Source organism: Cetorhinus maximus, unplaced genomic scaffold (genome assembly GCF_964194155.1).
Source record: "Cetorhinus maximus unplaced genomic scaffold, sCetMax3.hap1.1 HAP1_SCAFFOLD_1045, whole genome shotgun sequence".
Lineage (NCBI taxonomy): Eukaryota > Metazoa > Chordata > Chondrichthyes > Lamniformes > Cetorhinidae > Cetorhinus > Cetorhinus maximus.
Window position 1 is genome coordinate 64,006 of NW_027596987.1, and position 21,335 is coordinate 85,340.

Here is a 21,335-nt window from a genome sequence, read left to right on the forward strand (position 1 = left end):
AGAGGGCGCTCGAACACCGGGAAACAAGGGCAAATATTCAGCCTTAGTGTCAGATTCAGGCGGAGCTTCCTTAAAGGAGCAAGAAAACCGTAACATTCTGTTGGCCCATGACCTCCGAGCTCCAAGGCCGTGTAAGTGGAGGATACACCAAAGATGCGCCGGGGAACACCCCGCCCGGAGTTCCCAGGCAAGGTTTACACTGCAATTGTCCGGGATGTGGAAACGTCCCAGGGCAATTGCTCTGTACTGGGAACAAAGAGAAAATACAATTTACATTGCAAACCTCGAATGGTTCTGATTGTCCTACATCAAGAGTTGCCCAGGAAAAGTTAGAATTAAAACCACTTCTAGCTGCTGGGTAACTTTGTACAGAGCCACGTCGACGCCCACGAATCTCCTTCTACACCCCCGAACTCCCAGGGCCTACCCCCACCTCTCAGACTCCAACTCCCCCCCACGGGACAACCCCAACCCCCGAAACCCCAGTGGACTCCCCGCACCTCACGACTACTCTCAGCCGCCCAAACCCAGCTCCTTATATAAAGAAAGTCCAGCGAATTCAGTAAATAGACGGAGAATTTCTCACCGCCTGGCAGCGGGCGATCCTGTGGATTGTAAACAGAAGAGGGAGACGGAGAGAAAGGAGCATAAATGAAAGCAGAAATGATATAAATAAATCGAGTTAACAAATCCAAGCAGGAAGCAGAAAAGGAGAGGGCGGGTTAAAATTATTGAATCGTGCGATGGCAGTGATTGAAAGGAAGATCTGAACATTGTCCCTGTGCACGCGATTGCCTCCTGCTCCACGGTACATCAGCCCCACACTTTATATCGAGTGTTTAAAACCTGAACAATGTTCCGATGACGGTGAGTGAAACCCCCTCCTTCCGCCGCCGCCTCCACCATCACCGTCGTATATCGGCTCAGTACCTCTATGGCCTCAATGGTTAAAGACCTGAGAGATTTACCTGTGAAGATCAGCGAATCAGGTCCCAGTGGTGAATAATTTCAGTGCCGTCTGCTCTCACTAGTTAAAGATTTGAAACATTGCGCTGTGACAGGCGAATGTGTACCTCGTCTACAGATTAGCCCTGTGTCTGTCTGTGTGCTTTCAGACACCTACACAATGCCAAATATAAAGTTGAGACGAAGAACAATGGGCGATGCATAGGGAGTTTGATAAAAATGAGACTCAGTATGGTGATAATGCAGAGAAACACTAACAGATGGACATAAATGAAGGTGAGATTGATTACATTGAGTGGTAGAGGGACATATTAATAGAGAGAGATGTATAATGCTGAGGTGAGGACAGTTAGTGGTACAAAGCGAGAATAACAGATGGGTATTGATGCAGAAATGTATTTATAAATATAAAGGCACAGAAAGTAAACAGTTGATAATGGCTATTCTCCCATATGACACATAGTACAGTGAACTGCGGGAAAGGGATCATCACTACTCTGTGTAATACAAATGGACAAGAGAGACTAACACTGACTGAAGTTCTGGGACGCACACACAGTCTGTAGACTCCTCTGCAACACCAGGAAAAAGGAAAATTGGAGAATCCTGCGGATTTTAAAAAGGAAAATGGGGAGGATGCTAAAGGAAACAATGGAAAACAAAGGCAAACATTAGCACACAGCTAACAGAAAGAAAAAAAAAACAGCAAGTTAAAATAAAACAAACTCGTGGTATAGGAATCTGAGCACCTTTACTGTGACTTGAGTGAGGGCCACCTCAGTGCATGAGCTCAGTGCCTGGTCGTACACAGTTACTCAAGGATGAAGCAATACTCATTTATTAGTGCACTGTACAATCCCTCTGTTTATATTAAACTAGAGATTACCTCATTTATTACTGCACTGCACTGCTACCCTAGATGATGTCTTAGCTATTACTGCATTAGATATCCCTCACCTTATGTTAGACGATGCCCTATTTTTCTTATTACTGACTACAACATTTTAATGCTATTGTATATATTACACTAGACACTGTCCCAATCGAACTACACTAGACCACATCTCACTCTATATTGCATTCGTCCCTTTTTTCAGTTATTTGCAATAGAATGCATCTCTGTCTAGGTCGTATCTCAGTTATTATTGCAAGATGTCATGTTCATTAGTGTTAAGCAACATCCTGTCTCAGTATTACACTAGATAATGTCACTCTTTATATTACAATAGCCTGTGTCTCTGTTTACGGTACATGAGACCCAATCTCATTTATTGCGGCATTACACATGCCTCTGCTTGCATTAAGTTCGGCCATGCCTGAGTTACTACTGCTTAAAAAGGCTTTGAAGTGTTCGATCAGCCATGATTGTATTGAATGGCGGAACAGGCTCGACGGGCTGAATGGCCTTCTCCTGTTCGTATGTTCCTATGCTTCCAGATCCCGTACTATTGGCATTATTCCGAAGCAAACACTAGCCACATAGCCAAGTAAGGTAACAAGCTGCTACTTCATCTTTGTGTATGCTGTGTACAACTGCCAGGATATTGGTAATGTCACTGGACTCCCTCATAATGTAACCTGGCCCCCAGTTGCTGGACCAGGGAAGATGCCGGGTCTGAGGCGCCGACCTTCAGATGAGAAGTCTAACTGAGGTCCCGCCAGTCCGTTCAGGGCGATGTTGAACAATCTCCAGAATATTGGGATAAGAGCGGGATAGGGGGATTCTCCTGGTGTCCTGGGCCCACATTTTCACCTTTAAGAAACACCATCCAATACAAACACATGCACCGACCTCCCAGTTCATTACTGTGGGGAAAGGAAGGCGGCAGCACAACTGGCAGAAAGAAAAGCTCCCCTCCCCCACCCCTGTACACCAGACTATTGTGGGAGGGGCTTTCACATCCGGATCACAATCCAAATGAAGTGGCAGAACATTGCAGCCTCCTTTTATAAACCTGTCTCTTATTCCCACAACACTTAGCCAGCGACCCGGGAACCGTGCGGCCCATCAATAATCTCAATAACACTGCCCTGTGCAAATCAACTCGGCCCCGTGAAAGTATTTCAGTCCAGCTCTGAGGTCCGGTCTCCCAGTGCAGTCCAGGGCTGCAGTCTCCAACTCCCCGTCATATAAACCCTCAGCTCCAGGCAGCAGAGCGATGGGAATCCTCCTTGTTTTCACCCTGTGTGTCTGTTTACCCTGTGAGTACCGATCAAACAAACCGACATTGTGTGGATTTAATATAAAGCTGCCCGAGTGCATCCCAATTACAGACACTGTCTGGGGTTTTAACCCGGTTCTGTGGTTCGGCTCCGATGGTCCATTGAACTCTCTCTGTTTAATTTCCAGGCTCCTTCAGTCAGTCAGTGACACAGACCCCGGCAGCGGTGACCAGGAAGGAGTGTCAGTCTCTCACCATCACCTGTGTTTTCTCCGGTGCTTCGTGGCATTATTTCCAAAGTGGACATTTCTTCAAACAAACCCAGACCGGGACAGAGTGGGAGCGGATCTCCAGCGGGGAGAGATTTGTTGTGTCGGTGAATAAAGCAGAAAACACATTTTCGCTGGAAATTCGAGATGTGAGAGTTGAAGACACCGCCACCTACTACTGTAAAGCTCAGTACAGATACACACACAGTGATGGGCCTCGGCTTCCCGCGATACAGAAACTCTCACTGCGGATTATCACAGAAACAAATGAAAAAGCGGAGTTAATCTGCAGTTAAACCCCCACAGCTCCGACTCACACCGTCTGCCCCACAGTCTAGTTTATAATGAGATTGGATTATTGCCGTTAACATCTTGAGTTTTATAAATGCCGAGTGTGTGCGTATGGTGATGTCTTTCCCAGGATCGGTGTCAGTGAATGGGGATTGGGAATGACTGATCCCAGTTACAAACCCCGAATGCCAGATGCGATTCTGGTCTAACAGCTGAAACCGGAGCCGCTGTCCCCTCTGTTTAACTAATGTTCCCACATCTCAGCAAGTACCCGGGGGATTTTATACTAACTTGTAACACTGTGTGGATGGGGTATGGGGAATCACAGTGGGAGAGAATTTAACAAATACCTCTGTATAATTTAAATATAAATTCTCGGGGCCCGGATAGTGAATTGTTGGGTTGATGTTATTAGCGCTGTCACCTGGTTACATTTCATTGTAATTTCCACGATTCAGTTATCTTTCTTTGATATTTTTCTCGCTTTATATGAAGCGAACATCTCGTTCCCGGGACCATTTACTCAGAGCTCAGGGCCTCAGAAAGACTAGTTTGAACCGACAAAGACTTTGAAACATTGAATATTGTTTATTTATTTACATCCGCTGAATAATTGTGCAGTTTCTACTGTCTGATGATGATTTCCTGGCAGGTTGAGGTGTCGGTGGTTGTTGTACCGGGGAGACTGTGAGCGGTGTTACTGTGGTGGGATACTGATTATGCGGATGGATCCGGGACGGTGGTGACTGTCACAGCCGGTAAGTGACTCCAAACTCCGCCGTTACAACCTGTCCCGGGTAATGTTCACCGTCAGTTTATTATTGATATCAGTGGAATTTGGGTGGGATGTGGGAGTTGACGGAATCTGGACCATTATTGGTTTAACGGGAACATTGGGGACAACATCAACATCACGGACTCTCACACTCTGAATCGCTTTTAATGAGCGGAGATTGTCGACAATCCGGACTCCACTCCTGGTGTTAAGTGTAACCGAGGGAGCTCAGTCTGTCCCTTAGAGCCCGGGAGCGGGGTCACAGAGCTCTCTCCTGGGCAGCAGATTGCAGTCCGAGCCGCGCAATGTGAATGAGGTACCGGGTGAATAAACTCAACACAACTGCGGCCAGTTCGGATACCTGTAGCGGCTCGTTCAATACCTGACCCGGGAGAAAAACGGGACAGTGAAACAACAGGTTTCAGATATAAGAGATCCTGATGTGGGTCCAGGTGGAATTTTATTATTGGACAATCAGTGACTGAAATTAGTGACATTGTCCCCGCCATTTCTTTCAGTTGCCTCCATATAACCAATCAGTTTCCTCCTTTTCCGCCTTCAGACCGAAATGTGAAAGTTTGGAACTGCAGACACTTCTCTATATTGAATGTAGATGTTTGAGAGATGGTATTGCTGTAATTCATCTGTATCCCTGATTACTATGAATTGAAACAACACAGTGCAGTGAGAGAGTGAAGGTAATGCATTAATCTTATAAAGGAGAACAGGGACAGAAGGAAACAATTATAAACTGGGGGAACGTTCGTTGATAACCAGCAAGAAATAATTAATCTAAAGGGAGAGAAGGATTGGATGATTTCTGGGCGCCTTTCAAAGTACAATCCGAGCCCAGGGTGGTGGGTTAGGTTTATGGGAGGAAGGACTGAAATGGACTCCAGTCCGGAATGCTGTGTAAAGTTTTGGTCCCCTTACAGAAGAGAGATCAATCTGCATTGGAAGAAGTGCAACAAAGGTTCATCAGACTGATTCCTGAGATGAAGGGATTGTCCAATAGGAAGAGGTTTAGTCGCCTCGGTCTATATTTCCCAGAGTTTAGAATAAAGAGAGGTGATTTCATGAAAACATATAATATACTGAAGGGTTTTAACAGGGCAGATTCTGGCTCGGAGTTTCCCCAGACAGAGGGTATAGAACTCGGGGTCACAGCTTCAGAATAAAGGGTCATCCATTAGAACTGGGAAGGAAAAAATATCTTCACTAGAACCACTGTTGTGAATCTGTGGCATTCTGTCACTCAGAGAGCGGTGGGTGTTCAGTATCTGTTTGCTTTCAAGACAATATTCGATAGGCTTGCGGACACAAAAATATCAGGGATATGGGGATAGTGCGGGAATGTGACGTTGAGGTTGTAAATCAGCCAGGATACTACTGAATGGCTGAGCAGGTTTGAAAGATGATCTGGCGGCTCCTATTTCTATTGATTGGATTCTCTGCTTTGATTTCTTACACTCCTGAGGAAAGAAATCAGCAACAATCCACATCTCTCTGGGAAGATTGAACAGGCTGGGTCTCTTATGTCTGGAAAACAGAACCACGAGGATAATCCATGGAAATCTTTTCAATAATGAACGGTTTTAGTGTGGATAAATTGTTCATTTGTGGCTGAGTCCGAAGCAATAGCCGTCAACATATGACAGTAACTAACAGAACAGATTTAAGACAAATGAATTTAAACAAAGGCAGGTCAGAATGTGGAACTTGCTGCCTCAGGGAATGGTTGGAGATAGTATTGATATATTTATTGGAACACTTGAAAATACAGGAGGGAGAACGGAATAGACCGACACTGGGAGCTGGGTGGAAATGGTCAATTAGATTCCTGGTGGGGTTAGGCTGGAATTGATTATATACACAGGCTGAATGGCCCATTCCTCTTCCGCATTCTTCTTTCTCGATAATGTAAAATTGAGAGAAAACTCCGCCCAGTGAACCCGAGAGAGAATCAGTCAATGGGAGGAAAGAATTAAAATTGTCAGAGAGCCGGAAGAGGCAGTTCCCAGTGAGTAACAGTAAAACCACTGCGGAAACTGAACAGACTGAACCCAACCGACAACTGAGAGAGATTGGGACAAGTTCCCACGGTTGCAAAAAGCGCAAACAGCACAAAATAAATGTGAAATAAAGGGAATGCGAAATTAAAGAAATAAAATGAAATTAATTGCACCTATTTGCAATTAAGCTGAACTGGAGAAAATAGGACACTATTGATGGAACATAGAGAAATTTAGCAAAAGGCAGGGAGAATTTCCCGAGTAGTTTTAAACAACAGGAAATGATTGACTTTTCACCACGAGAGATGCTCACTCTTGGTTTGGCCCAATCGGTGCTGATGAACCCCATCAGTTTGTGTTGGATCTTGCTGTGCGCAGTGATGGCACACAGCTGTGTTTCTCTCCGACAAACATGTTTTTTTTGGAAACTGGTTGCCTCGCTGAACATAAAATGCTCCCTCGTGTTTGTTTCTCACCAAGGAAAGTCGAAACCGGAATCTAATATAATTCATATAATTATCGAGCACGGAAGGATGACATGCGGCCAATCGCGTTGGCGCTGACCCTTTAAAAGTGCAATACAAATGTTCCCACTGCCCATGAATTTTCTCTAGAGCTCTATATTTGTATTTACATTTCCATCACAGTCCCATTACCCGTTTGAAAGTCACTATTGAATCTTTCCCCAACACCAATTCAGACAGTGCAGTCCTGATCGGAAGAACTCGCGATGTAAAATAAAACATCACCTCATTCCCTATTTGGTCATATTTTCATAACAGTGAACACGGATCAAATAGGCTTCCAGCAAATAAAATTACTGCAAAAAGCAGAGCTATTCACTCGATTGGCAGATTCTCCTGGACAAACAGTGGCTGAACAAAAATATAGTGTTCATTTTCTTATCCTACAGATTCCAGTTCCATAACTTCCCGGATTTCGCCTCTACAAACGTCTGCTGTCGGTGACACCGTTACTTTAAGCTGTGAATATTCAGGGTTCTGTCAGTACACAGTACACTGGTACCGTCAGTCCCCAGCACAGGCTCCGGAATATCTTCTTCAGAGACACACTTCAGGAGAAAAGAATAAAGAGAACGTTGCCGGCGGGAGAATTTCTGCTTCTATCGATTCTACCGAGAAAATCAGCCAGTTAAAGATCTCCAAACTACAACTCAGCGACTCCGCTGTTTATTACTGTGCGCTGAGTCGGCGCACAGCACAGTGATACAGAACACGGAGAGAGCTGTACAAAAACCTCAACATGGTGCACAGTGTTACAGAAACCGGAGGGCGCTGTACAAAAATGCTGGGATTACAGACAAACAGTGATAGAGAGCACTGAGAGAGCTGTACAAAAACCTGAATATGGTAGGATTACAGACACACAGTGATACAGAGCACGGAGAGAGCTGTACAAAAACCTGAACATGGTGGGATTACAGACACACAGTGATGCAAGGCACAGAAAGAGTTCAAATAATTGTCCATTTTCGGGTATAAGTTGAAAGGAGCATACACACACACACACATATATATATACACACACACAGAAGGAGGGGTGGGGGGCGGGGGGGGGGGGTGGTGGTGAAGGGAATCACTCTTCGAATGTAATTTCAATTGACCTTACAATTTTGTGTCACAGAATAAAACCCTTAAACACATCAAGTTCGCACGTTCTTTCTGGCTCCGCAGAGCCTTTAATATTTTTATACTTCGAGCCACCTACAATACTCCCGCCAAAATAATTCATTCAATTATCCATTCTTCAACAAGCGATATGCACTTTTTGGGCATAAATGGTTTAATGTGGCCTGACAGCCTGAGAAAGTGGTGCTAAAACATCCGGGATTATCGACATCATAACAGCGGCATAGAGTCTAAAAGCAAGGGAATACTACTGTTCCCCTGGAAAGCACTGGTTCCTTCTCAACTGGAACATTGTGTCCACTTCCGGGCATTGCACTTTAGGAGGGATGTGAATGGTTTAGAAAGGGCGCATATAAGTTTACCGGAATCATCCCAGGGATGCAGGACTTCAGTTAATTGAAAAGATTGGGGAAACTGGGCTTGTTCTCCATGGAGAATGGAAGGTTCATGATATTTCTGATAGAGGTGCTCAAAATCATGTGGCCTTGGGCTCTAGATCAAAATAAACTGTTTCTATAGGTGGGAGAGTAGAGAAGAAGAGCAAGAGGTTGGTTTTCGATTCTCTTACTTGCTGAATGGGCCGTGGAAGGAAGCGGCTCCAACAATTCAATGCGGCTGGGAAGGGCCCCGACCTGTGGCACAGGGAGTGCGGGCGGCACTCTGCGAGAATTGTCCGCAAATTCGCGGCTGTTCAAACCATCGCTTTTGTCCATTAAGACCGAATGTTTATATTGAAGTCACTTTTCGTATAAATCGAGCCTTTTCACCCGCATACAAGTCAGATATACACAGCCTGCTGTATCACACACACACACACACACACACACAGGGCCGACTGTGTGTCACAGAAACCTGGCCTCCGGTTTTCAATGGCTCAGGGCAAAATATTGTCAGCAGGATAACAGCACGGTGATTGGCTCTTTCTCCTATTGATCCGGGGTCAGGAGGTCACGGCGTATTTTCAGACTCCGCCCAGCATTAGAACACCCAGCTTGTAAATCGTGTCACTTTTGACCGGGACCTTGGAAGAGGGGTAAAACCGCAGTTCTTAAAGAGGCTCTGCACAGCTCGAGTTGTTTGGCTAGGTTTTAGTATTTAGGAGGGGTGATTAGTGGTTGAAATATGGATCAGAAGAAAGTGACATTTTTTAATGCATTGATTCAGTCAGGTGGCTGAACATCAATTGCTTATTTTTAATAACTATAAATGATTTCGTACAATCAACACGTAAAGTAGAAACAATAGTTTTCGAGGAGTACATGCCATCAATTCAATGCAATGTTATTGTAATAAACACAATCGGATCTTGTTTATTGCTGTATTCTCTTAAAGCACAGCATATGGACTTGGGAAGACAAAAATAATTAGGGCCTGGTGAATGCTAACAGAGACAGAGCCTAGTGTAATAACCAAATAGGAAGTGGATAATAATGGGGATCCATTAAAATATTCACAGAGAAAGAGCCTATGAGGTATAAATTGCAATTTCTGGGGACCTTATGTGTTGTGTGTGAGTCTAACTTCTAACATGTCAGTACATTCGGCAGCATTTGACTCTCACTGTCATTCTGATTCTTACCTGGTCTCATGTCACTGAGCTATGATGGCTTCGGCCTGATGGCTAACAATGTTTCTCTCAGTGTCTCCCATAAATGAACGTTCCACATGACTAAGCACACTTTAGATCTGCGCAAGCACTAACTAGTTACATTCAAAACTACACTGGGCTGCATGAGGCACCAAGACTCGATAATCGTCTCCCAAGTGTCTCCCAACATTCTACCACCTCCCAAAAATAACATGGAAAATAATTGCTGAATCTATCTGTTCAAGTAACTGTAAATAATTATGGAAGCTAATTGTCTCCCTGTAGAATTCCAACAGTATAGATAACGGTCTGTTTGAGCTTATCACAGAGAATCTCTGTCATCAACTATCACCGGCAGAGAACATCTCTTCTCATAGAAAATGCACGGCCGAATATCTGGTGTAGTTTATGCCATTTATTATCCAATTCTTGCTGCTATTGGAGTTCCGGGTAAGACTTTGGGCTAAACCATCAATTGGACAAAGCACTGTTTTATGAAGCTGGTTCTGTCAATGACAATTAGAAATGTGATATAGTCATCTTTAGGCATTTCTTTAAACTCATTTGCTCAGGGGTATACAAACTTTCCATCGTTTTAATGTTTCTTTGTTTTAAACTCAAACATGAATAATTAATTCTCTGAAACACCCAAAACTCTGCGTCTATTCCTTTACACCATGCTCATGTCGCTAGATTGATTTCTAAAGAGTAATATTCTGGTAACCTTTTCGAAACCTATAGTTCACGCATATTCTTCTACAAGTGAAGACCTTGAGAATACATTTCCAACAATATCAACTTTGGGTAGAGTTTGATTTTGTGTTAGTCTAAAAATGGCTTGCCGTTGTAACATCTACCTTGAATTATGGTTCCATTGTTTTCAGGTTAATTACAATTCTGGGGGGATGTGGAATGAGCTGCAGGTTCATTAACAGCCATTTCACATTTCCGCCTGAAGTTAAGCTTCACCTGCTTGAAATGGTTGAGGGGTGAAATTGGCTTTGAGCTGTTAAGCAAGCTGGCTGCCAGTTTTATACTCGATCCAGTTCTCTGTCCCGTTGACATCAGAGGAGTAGAAATCGGACCAAGTGTAAAACTGTCAGCTCATTCGATTCAGCCTAAAAACGGTTCCTGCCCCATGGAAGTCAAAGGATATCGGGTGCAAGTGGGAGTGTGGAGTTGTGGCCATGATCATGTTAGCCATGATCTGATTGAATGACGAAGCAGGCGAGAGAGGCCGAATGGCCTTTATCTGCTCCTGATTCGTATGTTTGTATGTCCTTGAAACACTCGTCCAAGGCTACTGAATTAATAGTTTAGTGGCCTAGCCACTATAGTAATCTTCCCTTTGAGTTTGGGTTGCTTTACATTACGCCAATCAATCACTATTCCCCATTCTGCGCTAAAATTGCCTTTTAATTTGTCTAATTGTGGGGTTTGCTGCTATAACGAAAGCCATGAAGTTATGAACAAAATGCAGTCTAAAAATCAATGCGGAGATCTGATCAAAATAATCACTGGTGTCAAATGTTTTTAATTACAAACTCAATCATTATACTTACCGAGTAAGTTAACATAAATAATTATGTTTCAGTTCTTTGTCGCTTTCATGAGAAAACCAGATGAATATTTACTTTTTGTAGCTTCTCTTGCTGAGGTGCCGCTGCTTTGTTCTAATGGTTTTGCTACTCTGTGTTCTGAAACATTTTTCTCTGGCCAGAGCTGGTTGAGTGAGAAAGGAAATGTTGTTGTTTTGTTTCATACATGACAAAAGTCCCCGGTAGATAACCGAGATCAGACATGTTTGCGTAAAAATCGTTGTGGCTGAGCAAAGGAATTTACAATTTAACACAGATCTTTCATGGGAATCACGTTACGTTCCGCGAACGGAAGCTCGTGGTTACATCACTGGATTAATGATCCAGAGGCCTGGGCCAATGACATGAGTTCCAATTCTAATTCTATTTATTAATTTGAATGGAGATAATAAATAACTCTGGAATAAAGTTGTAGTACCAGAAATAGTGATCAGGTAACGACAAGATCATCGCAATATACTCTACCCTGTTCACTGACGTCCTTCAGGGAAGGACATTTACTCCGGCCCAGATATTATTCCAGGCCTACAACAATGTGGTTGAACATTAACCGCCTTCTTAAATGACCCAGAAAACCACTCAGTAGGTAAGTGGCGGCTCGCCACCACTCTCTGAAAGGCAATTAGTGATGGACAATAAATGCTGTTGCTCCAATGTCGCCCAAATCGAGTGAATGAATGAATAAAAAGGGCCTGGGTGTAGGAGGGGCTAGAGCGCTAACCCTACATCCGGGAAGCTGGAAGGTAAGTCGAAACCGCTGTTAACTTGAGAATCAGGCATTGTGCCGAGACGTGCACTACTGGAACAGACTTACACCTGAACACATGAGCGTGTAAATGAACAATGGGCAAGTTCCATGTTTCTGTCATTATGTGCAGCTCTAACTGAGCATAATAAGGTTTTAGTGATAGGCAATGCTTAGATATGTAACAATAAGCTGCAACATTTGCATTCCGCTCAGTGCGAGATGAAACGTAGCGAATGGGTAATTCACATAGAACCAAGCGTTCCCGATATTGGGGAGCTATAAAATCGGGGAGCTGCATTGGGATATCCATTTGATGCCCTGGGGATCGTCAGACTGGCGTTAATGAGAAAGATTCTTCTATTCGATTCGGCCCAAAAACGGACCCTGCCCCATGGGAGTCAAAGGATACCGGGGGCAGGTGGGAATGTGGCATTGAGGCCGTAATGAGATCAGCCATGATCTTATTGACTGGCGAAGAAGGCTAAATGGGCCGAATTGCCTGTCTCTCCTCCTGATTCGTTTGTTTGTATGTCCCTGAAACATTCGCCCAAGGCTACTGAATTAATAGTTTAGTGGCATAGCCACTATAGTAATCTTCTATTAATTGTGGTTACAGAGCACAGATCGGCACGCTCGATACTTCAGCCGCTCAAACGTCAGAATTCACCTGGGAGTGAAGACAAATGTCAGGGAAAAAAATTAGTTTTTCCTGTAGCTCAGAGTGAGAGAGATTCCAAGCAAAATTCAAACCAAGACAGATTTTTAGTTCAATCATTGTGCACTGTCCCAAAGGAGTATTTCAGCGCCAATATTTGGTTTGACTCCCTTGGGGTATAGAATTGCCTTTTGGCCAATGGGGGTGAAGAGTGGGAGAAGAACTACGGACATGATTCTGGTAACATCTAGGGGTGCAGACTAACGGCATTTAACGAATTTAAACAAGAGTTGCTCTGGGCCTCGAACTGTATCCCCGCCTCTTCAATGGTTTCATAGGGCCTGAAAATTATCGCTCCCATTTTGAGGCTCTCTAAAGGCAAGTGGTACTCATGAAAATCGCCTCATCTTTATTTTATTAATCCAAATTATATCACCTTGGACACCAGCAATAATCCAACTTGTTGATTTAATTAATGTCATTAGAACGCTAAAGTATGTCATGCATCCACACTTACAGGTAGCTTAGCCACCGGGATCTAAGATACATGATCCAATCCAGGGGACTGCTCAGCACTGAGTGCCAAACAATTACTGAAAGTTATCTGGTTTACATATCCAGGTGGACGATGTGTGATGACCCAGGAGGTGATCATTGTCATGCTATATATATGTGGTCATGCGCTCTTACAGCTGCAGATTTACATAAGGCACCACATGTGCTCCATTCTCGCTGCGGTGTGATTGATGCCTTTCGGGAAGATCAGGCAGCTTGGTGTACAAGAACACCAGAGATAGAAGCAGTAGAAGACCATGTGGCACGTCGAGCCAGCTCCTCCGTTAAATGCAATCATGGCTGATCCTGGGCTTCAACCCACTTTCCGCCCGGTCCACATATCAGTTGATTCCCTGGGACGCCAAAAATCTGTCTATCCAAGTCTGAAATATTCTCAACAATGAAATATCCACAGACCTCTGGGTATAGAATTCCAGAAATGCACAAACCTTTGAGTGAAGAAATTTCTGCTGACGTCCGTCCTAAATGATCGCTCTCTTATCCCGAGGGTGTTCCCGCGGGCTTTAGATTCCAGCCAGCGGGAAAAACTTCCGCATATCTATCCCGTAAAGCCCTTTGAGAATAGTATTTGTTTCCATGAGATTACCTCTCATTCTTCTAAATGCTTGAAAATATAAGGCGAAGTTATTTAGCCTTTCATCGTAGAGCAATAAAGATCACACCTCAACAGAATGGGAACTCTGGAAACGTAGACATGTCGCCTCCAAACTAGCAGTGTTTCAGACATAAATCACTTGGTGCTTCTCCAATTGCATTCACCCGACACATCCTGCTTCCTAAACGCCCACCCGTGGAATCCTAACGAGCCAACTTAAACGATGTCACAGTGTACCTTTCAAGGACAGAAAGATAATTAATATGTCTACTGTATTTAGAGGAAATGCACTGTAATATGATGCAATATCGAAACCTTGAGTGCCAAAAATTACAAGTAACCTCGAGGCCTTCAGCTGTTACGTCCTCAGCTCTCTGAAATTCCCTCCCTAAAACATTCCACCTCTCTGCTTCACTCTCTTCATTTAAGCTGCCCCGTTAACCTATCTCATTCTCATTCTTTTTCACCATTTGACATAATATCTCCTTATGTGGTTGGATGTCACATTTTGCTGTATCACTCTCCTGTGACGCATTTGGGCCACTTTTTTACGTTAAAGGCGCTACATATATGAAGCCTATCCGTGTTGTTTATGTTGAAACAGAGGTGACATCGAAAAGTTATTAATCATTGATTTGGTTGTCTTCGAAAAAAGAGGATGAAGTATCAAAAGCCTGTAAAGTTCACGTCCCTGCTTGAAATTTACAATGTTAATTTTGTTGTTTCTCTCAGTTGACGTAGTGGCGATTGTGATCCTATCCCGAGGAAGGTGTGGTCTCTCCAAAGGCATCACTCGGTACCTGGTGTCTATGGCAGTGACGGATCTCCTAGTCGTTCTCAGCGCTGTGATATTTAATCAGATCATTGGCATTTATTTTCCTGTTAGTTTTATGTCCATGACTCCAGCCTGTACTCTCAGTACCGCGCTAATCTACGCAGCCACGGAGAGCTTTGTCTGGTTAACCGTGGCTTTCACCTTTGATCGATACACAGCCAATTGCTTCCAAAAGCTGAAAACAAATTATTGCACTGTGAGAGTGGCGGCTGTGGTTATAGGAACGGTCTGACTGTTAAGCTGTTTAAAAAGTGTTCCTTGGTACTTAATGTATGAACCACTCTATATAATGAACAATGTGCCGTGGTTTTGTAATATAAAATCAAGCTTCACTCGCATGGACAGCCTATGATTGGTTTGCAGGTATTTTAATTCCGGGTCTGCCATTCCTCCTGATTCTGTTGTTCAATGCTCTGACCGTCAGGCACATCCTCGCGGCCAGTGCAGCCCACAGGAGACTCCGGGCTCAGAGCAGCAGAGAGAAGCAGAGTGATCCAGAGATGGAGAACCGGAGAAAGTCAATCGTTTTACTCTTTACCATCTCGGGAAGCTTCATCCTGTTGTGGATGACGTAGGTTGTAAATTTCCTATACGTGAAGATAAAAACGAACCGTATTTCGCAGGTTCCAATTTCAATGACTCCAAATTCATTCGCCAAGAAAGTGGAAACATGCTTCAGCTCCTGAGCTGCTGCACCAACAGGTGTGTTTATTCAATGACCTAGAGAAAATTCAGAGAGGAGCTGAAGAATGCATCAAAATATCTTAGGAACCTAATTGTGAAATTAGTAAACTAGGAAAGTCACAGGTTTTAGTTTCGATTACGAGCGAAAATGTATATTTTTATCTCTTCATTTTTCTCCCTGACATGTGGAGTGAAAATGGCCTGGGACAGCGGTGTATAACGCGCTCTAAACAACCTGTCACCAGTTTGTATCCTGTTTCACTGATGTGAAGTGAAGAAAGTCGTAGCAGATGTAAAATCGACAGCCGGTTCGTAACTGCCAGGCATGTGTAACCAGTCCCTCCAAACCTGTCCCGCCCACCTTTAGAGATTTCTCCTTAAGAACATTAGAAATAGGAGTAGGGAGGGCAATGCAATTCCTCCAGCCTGCTCTTCATTTAATACGATCGTGACCAAACTTCTATATCAAAGCCAGGATTCTGCTCCGTCCTTTTATCCACTGATTCCATTAGTGCCCCAAAATCCATCAACCTCAACCTTGAATATGCTCAGTAACTGAATTCCCACAGTCTGCTAGCATAGAGAATTCCAAAAATTGGCAACTCTTTGAATGCATAACTTTCTCATCATCCAAGTCCTGCATTCCTTATCGTGAAACTATGGCCCTTAGTTTCACACTATCTGGATGGAGAAACAGCTTCTCGATGTCTGCTTGTCAATTTCCCAAAGAAATTGAAACATTTCAATGAGATCGCTTCTCATGCTCCGAAACTCTGAGACTAGAGGCCCATTCCGCTCAATCTTCACCCTGCCTCCCTGGTACAAGGCAGCTCTGTCCCAGTTCCTTCCTCTGGATACCGAAGGATAATATAAAGTGATCTGGTAGATTTGCTGGTCAGTAAAGTTCACAAATGAACTCTTAAAAGTGCAGTACATTACTTGGTGATTTATATTTACATGGGTCATTAAAGTATTTCAAACGAATGGGCGAACAGCTGTGAGGAATCATTTACACACCAATGTTAAGCCTTCAAGAAGGAACTTCACCATTGGCACATCTGCCTTCCTGACTATTCCAAGCTCTCGCCATGTTTCCCGAAACGCCTGATTAAGCTTTGACACTGTCTCACCGATGCTGACGACCGTAGGGTATCTTGGAATCTTGCCAGCAAACGCAATAAGACGTACAATTTATTTCATGCCACCTCTTTTACACATAATAAGGGGTTTTAGATACTGGGAATTTCTGCTCACCGAATTGAACAAACATGATTTGAAAGCATTGATCACTCTTCAAACATAACCCTGACATTGCTGAAACCTGGCCCTGGGGAGGAAGATGGTTTGTTTCATTAAGATGTCTTCAACCCCCCATACAAAAACAACCGGGTCTCTTTAAGCCCCTTTGAGCCCTCAAGAGCAGCAGGATTGTATTCCAGCGCTATCTGCAACCTCATGCCCTGGCCTATCCCTCAATCTATCATTACCATATACCCGCTCTATCCCATTAGCTCTGTATGTTTATTTTTCTCAACCCTCATAACATTTCCTTTTAAAATTAGAGGAATGGTGGAGCTTGAAATCATAATCTGGAACCATTCTGATAATTCTTCACTGCACTATCTCCAGGAGCCTCACATTTTCCCTAAAGTGCGATGAACAGAGCTGGGCGCAATGCTCTAGTTGTGGCCCAAGCAAATCTATTTAAATGTTCAGCATATTTTCTGACTTTTGCATTCAATGCCTTTATTAAGGAAGCCCAAGATCGACGGTGCCTTTCTAACTGCTCTCTGGATATGTCCTGCCACATTCAAATATCTATCCATATGAACCCAGAAGAGCCGCTGTTCCTGTGAACTCTTCGACTTAGTATATATTGCCTCTCCCTAACCCTTCTGCTAAGATGCTTCACATTTAATTCCGCCTCTGACTTGTATGCCAACCCTTGCTAACATAACCTATTGTATCATTCTCAGTTGTGACGCATTTCAAAATTTGGTAGCACCGGCCAATTTTGAAATTTTACTCAGTAATGCAATACAATGGAATTTCCATATAACAAGACAGTGGCCTTAGTACTGAACGTTGGGAAACACCACTGTCTACCTTGAGCGTTAGCCAAATATGTGTAAAAGTGAGGTTGTCCACATTGGTGGTATGAATAGAAAATCGGAATGTCTGGCGAGGAACTACAGACTGACAGAGTACAGAGGTATCTGGTTGTTCTCGTACACGAGTCACAAAATGTGAGCAAGGGAGAGGCTGTTGTAGAATGTTGCAACTGCACAAAGCAGTTGATGAGCCCATATTCGAAGTACATTGTACATTTTAGTGTCATTATTCAAGGAAGATTATACCTGCATGGAGGCTGTTCAGGTAAGATTCAATAGGGTGGTTCCTGGGATCAAAGGGTTGACTTCTGACGAAACGTTGACCTGGTTGAGCCTATACACACTGGAGTTTAGAAGAGTGCGAGGTGATATTTTGGAAGCATATGCGGTTCTCAGCGGGGCTCAGAGAATAAATGTTGAGATCGGGGAAGCGAGAACCGGGGGCACAACGTCAAAATTAGAAGTCCCCAATTTAACAGATTTGAGCAGAAATCTCCTCTCTCAGAGGCGTTTTTTTGATAATTTCCTACGCAGCGAGGAGTAGAGGCTGTGTTATTGCACATATTCAAGGCTGAGTTGGAAATGTTTTTGATCTGCAAGGGGGTCAAAGGTTATAGGAGGCAGGCAGGAACGTGGCGTTGAGGCCACAATCAGACAAGGGGGTGGAAAAGGCAGATTTAAACATGCCTTTCAAAAGCCAATTACATGAGCAGCTGAAGGAAATCAAATTCCATGATTATTGGGGAGTTTCTGGGTCGCGAGGCTCGTTAAATTGTTATTGCAGAGAGAGAGAGAGAGAGAGAGAATGACAGACAGGCATGCAGAACGAAATGAGCAGAAGGAACCTGGAGAGGTGGAGGAAGACTAATTGGCGAGATTCTGAAACAGATATCGATAACTGGTGAGTGTCTTTAACAGAATGTTCATCACTTGCGGAGGGGCGGGGGCGATGGTGGTTGGGGGTTCCAAACAATTGCCTGTTGTGTGAAGTCAGGATGTCACATCGGAAAGATGGGAGAGCTTATTTTCCGGGCCTCTCGTGGTCAGGTGACGTTGTGTTTCCTAGAACATAGCTATACACAGCGTTGTCAGACAACTTCGCTTAGTCAATGGCTAAACGGACCGTTCTTGCAGCTTTATGTAAGGTAGCATACAACAGAAGCATCCCAAAGGTGTTTGTTATGACGAGGCAGGTGATGTGTGCCAGGCGGGCCAAATGCACAAGGGAAACTTGGCCACGCTACCACAATGATTTTGCAATTTGTTTTTATTACAAGACGTTTTGTGCACTGAATGCTGAAGTAATGAGTCCACTAGCACCTTTAGAGGTTTAAAAAACTATATTTAAGCATGTATTTACAAAATAAAACATTTCAAGCACATGCATAAGATCAGAGTTGCTCAAAACGATAGCAAATCTCAAACTTCCTAATTAACTTGCCTTTCAACTACACACCCCCTTTAGAGCAGCAGTCCAAATAGATTTTAAATTTATAGAAAACAAGCCAGCAAGGTTACCACAGCACCCGCTCGCCAGTAGAATTCTAAAGGCGTTTACCCAACTTTAGTTACTGTACACAGCGTACTTTTGCTAACATGACTGGAGGCTTCCCCAAGGCTGTTTCACACACTCCTGTTAGACCATACATACATCCTGCCCCCCAACAGAGCCTTTCATTTCCCTTTATGTTTCTCTCTCTCTTTGATCTGTAAATTCTATTGTTCCATATGCATTTGCAAATTTATTTTCCCCATAATGTAAAATATTTCATGTTTCTAAAATGACCTCTTTCCTTTTGGGAAAAATAAACACACTGCATGCCTTGGTTATCTTGCCAGTTGTAAACATCCGACCATTCCTTTGAAATCCGAACCACTCCTTCACTTGTCTAAAAAGCAAGTTTCCTTCACAACTTACGTGCTAAGATCTCATCCATGTTTATTCATTAACATTTCAAGCACCCCTCTACTCCTGACTCCTTTTGACAATTTCAAGCTTGCAGTCTATCTGTCTCCAATTTAACTAAATCAAACAGACAGAATCGTACACACCCACCCAATAAACCTATTTTACAATAAATCACAGCAACATGATAAAGATTGTTAAAGTTTTGTGTCACATTGTTTTTTCCAAACTCGCTTTTTTTTCCAATATATATTGAAGTTTTCTCTCTGGGTATTGAATATACCAGAGAAGGGAAGGATGAAGTTATGATGTCGAATAATTGCAGTTCAAAGTCACACTGCCTCCGTAACTCACCATGATGTACGTTGGATCCTGAACCATGGGCCCCATTTCCTCAGTGGCTTTAATGAAAGTGAATATCGGTGTTAAACAGATGAAAGACAACATGTTATCAAAATAAAAAACATACCAGCAATAGAGGTTCATATCCTCAGCAAGAACTACATAAATCCTGAACCATATAGTATTGGATACAACCCACCATCCGTGTGAACAGGGGAGTTACATGAGGCAGCCACCTGAAAATGCACAGGAATTTAAACCTCTGCGACGCATGAGTGGAAATGGCAGCTTTTATGACAGACTGACAGGTTGCATGATGTATGTCAATTTTAATTGCCCCCCCCACCCCCCCCACCCCCACAACCACCAAGCCCTCCCCCCCCTCCCTTACCCCACCTAATCAACATCACTGTAGACTCGGTCATTAATATATTCCTTGGTTATTATCACCTTGCTGTTTGTGGGAGCTTGACGTACGTAAATAGCCTGCCAAGTTTCCCCTATAAAGACAGTGAATACAGCCCAAAGCCTTCTTTGGTTGTAAGGTGCTTTGCAAAGTTCTGATTTCGCGAAAGGCGCTATATAAATGCATGTTTTCCTTTCTTGTTTGCTTTTGAGAGACAGAGTGCGAATCAGAGTCAGAAGATGGGATTGAATTCGTTACACTGACTGCAGTGTTAACCGTTACATTAAATCCCACTAACAGGACTCTCCCTCTCACTGAATTTTTCTCACTGTCTTTGTGTGTCTCTGCGTCACTCTGTAGGTCTTTATTTCCATATCTGTCTCTCTGAATTGATCTGTGTCTTGAAGGGATTTGAAGGAAGTAATCGATAGACAAATTAATGAATTTAGTAACAGACAGAGTAATAATAATGGGGCTTGCATTGTCTAGTATTACTTCCCTGGGAGAAGTATGTAAAGGGGCTAAGGGAATGGAGTTCCCACAATATGCACTGGATGTCTCTCTGAAGCAAAATGCAAATGAAAAAGAACAGCAAACAGAAAAACAACAGAACGGGGAATGAAACAAATCAGGAAGAGAATAAAGCCAGAGGAACATCTAGGCATTGTTGACCATAACATAATAATGCTTTAAGGTGAGGATAGGGTGGATATAGTTTTGACGGAAACCAACCAACCATCTGGTTGACTGAACGATAGGCAGGTAATTCCAGTGAAGCGGGATGGTCGAGTGATTGAGGTAATAGAGATAAAATTGAACAAACGAATGCTCACGTGAGTTTGAACTCCATTCCTCAGAGTTTATTTACCAGTGCTGCTCCTATTTTTATTGATTGAGGGAAATGGAGGTAAGAGTTTGTCCAATGGAGAGAGATACAGAAATAGAGAGTGTTGGAGTGACCGAGCAATTTATTTAAACATAAAGAAATTTTGACACAGTGTGTGACAATGGCAGATGACTTGAAGAGTTTAAAAGGCGATCTTGGAAAAGCAGTTATTGATGCTTGAATACAATTAGGGTTTAATTGGAGACAGTTGAGGACAATTGGAATTAAAAACATTAAATACTGTAGTGTTTAAAAAAACAAGGTCGTAAAATGGACGGGTG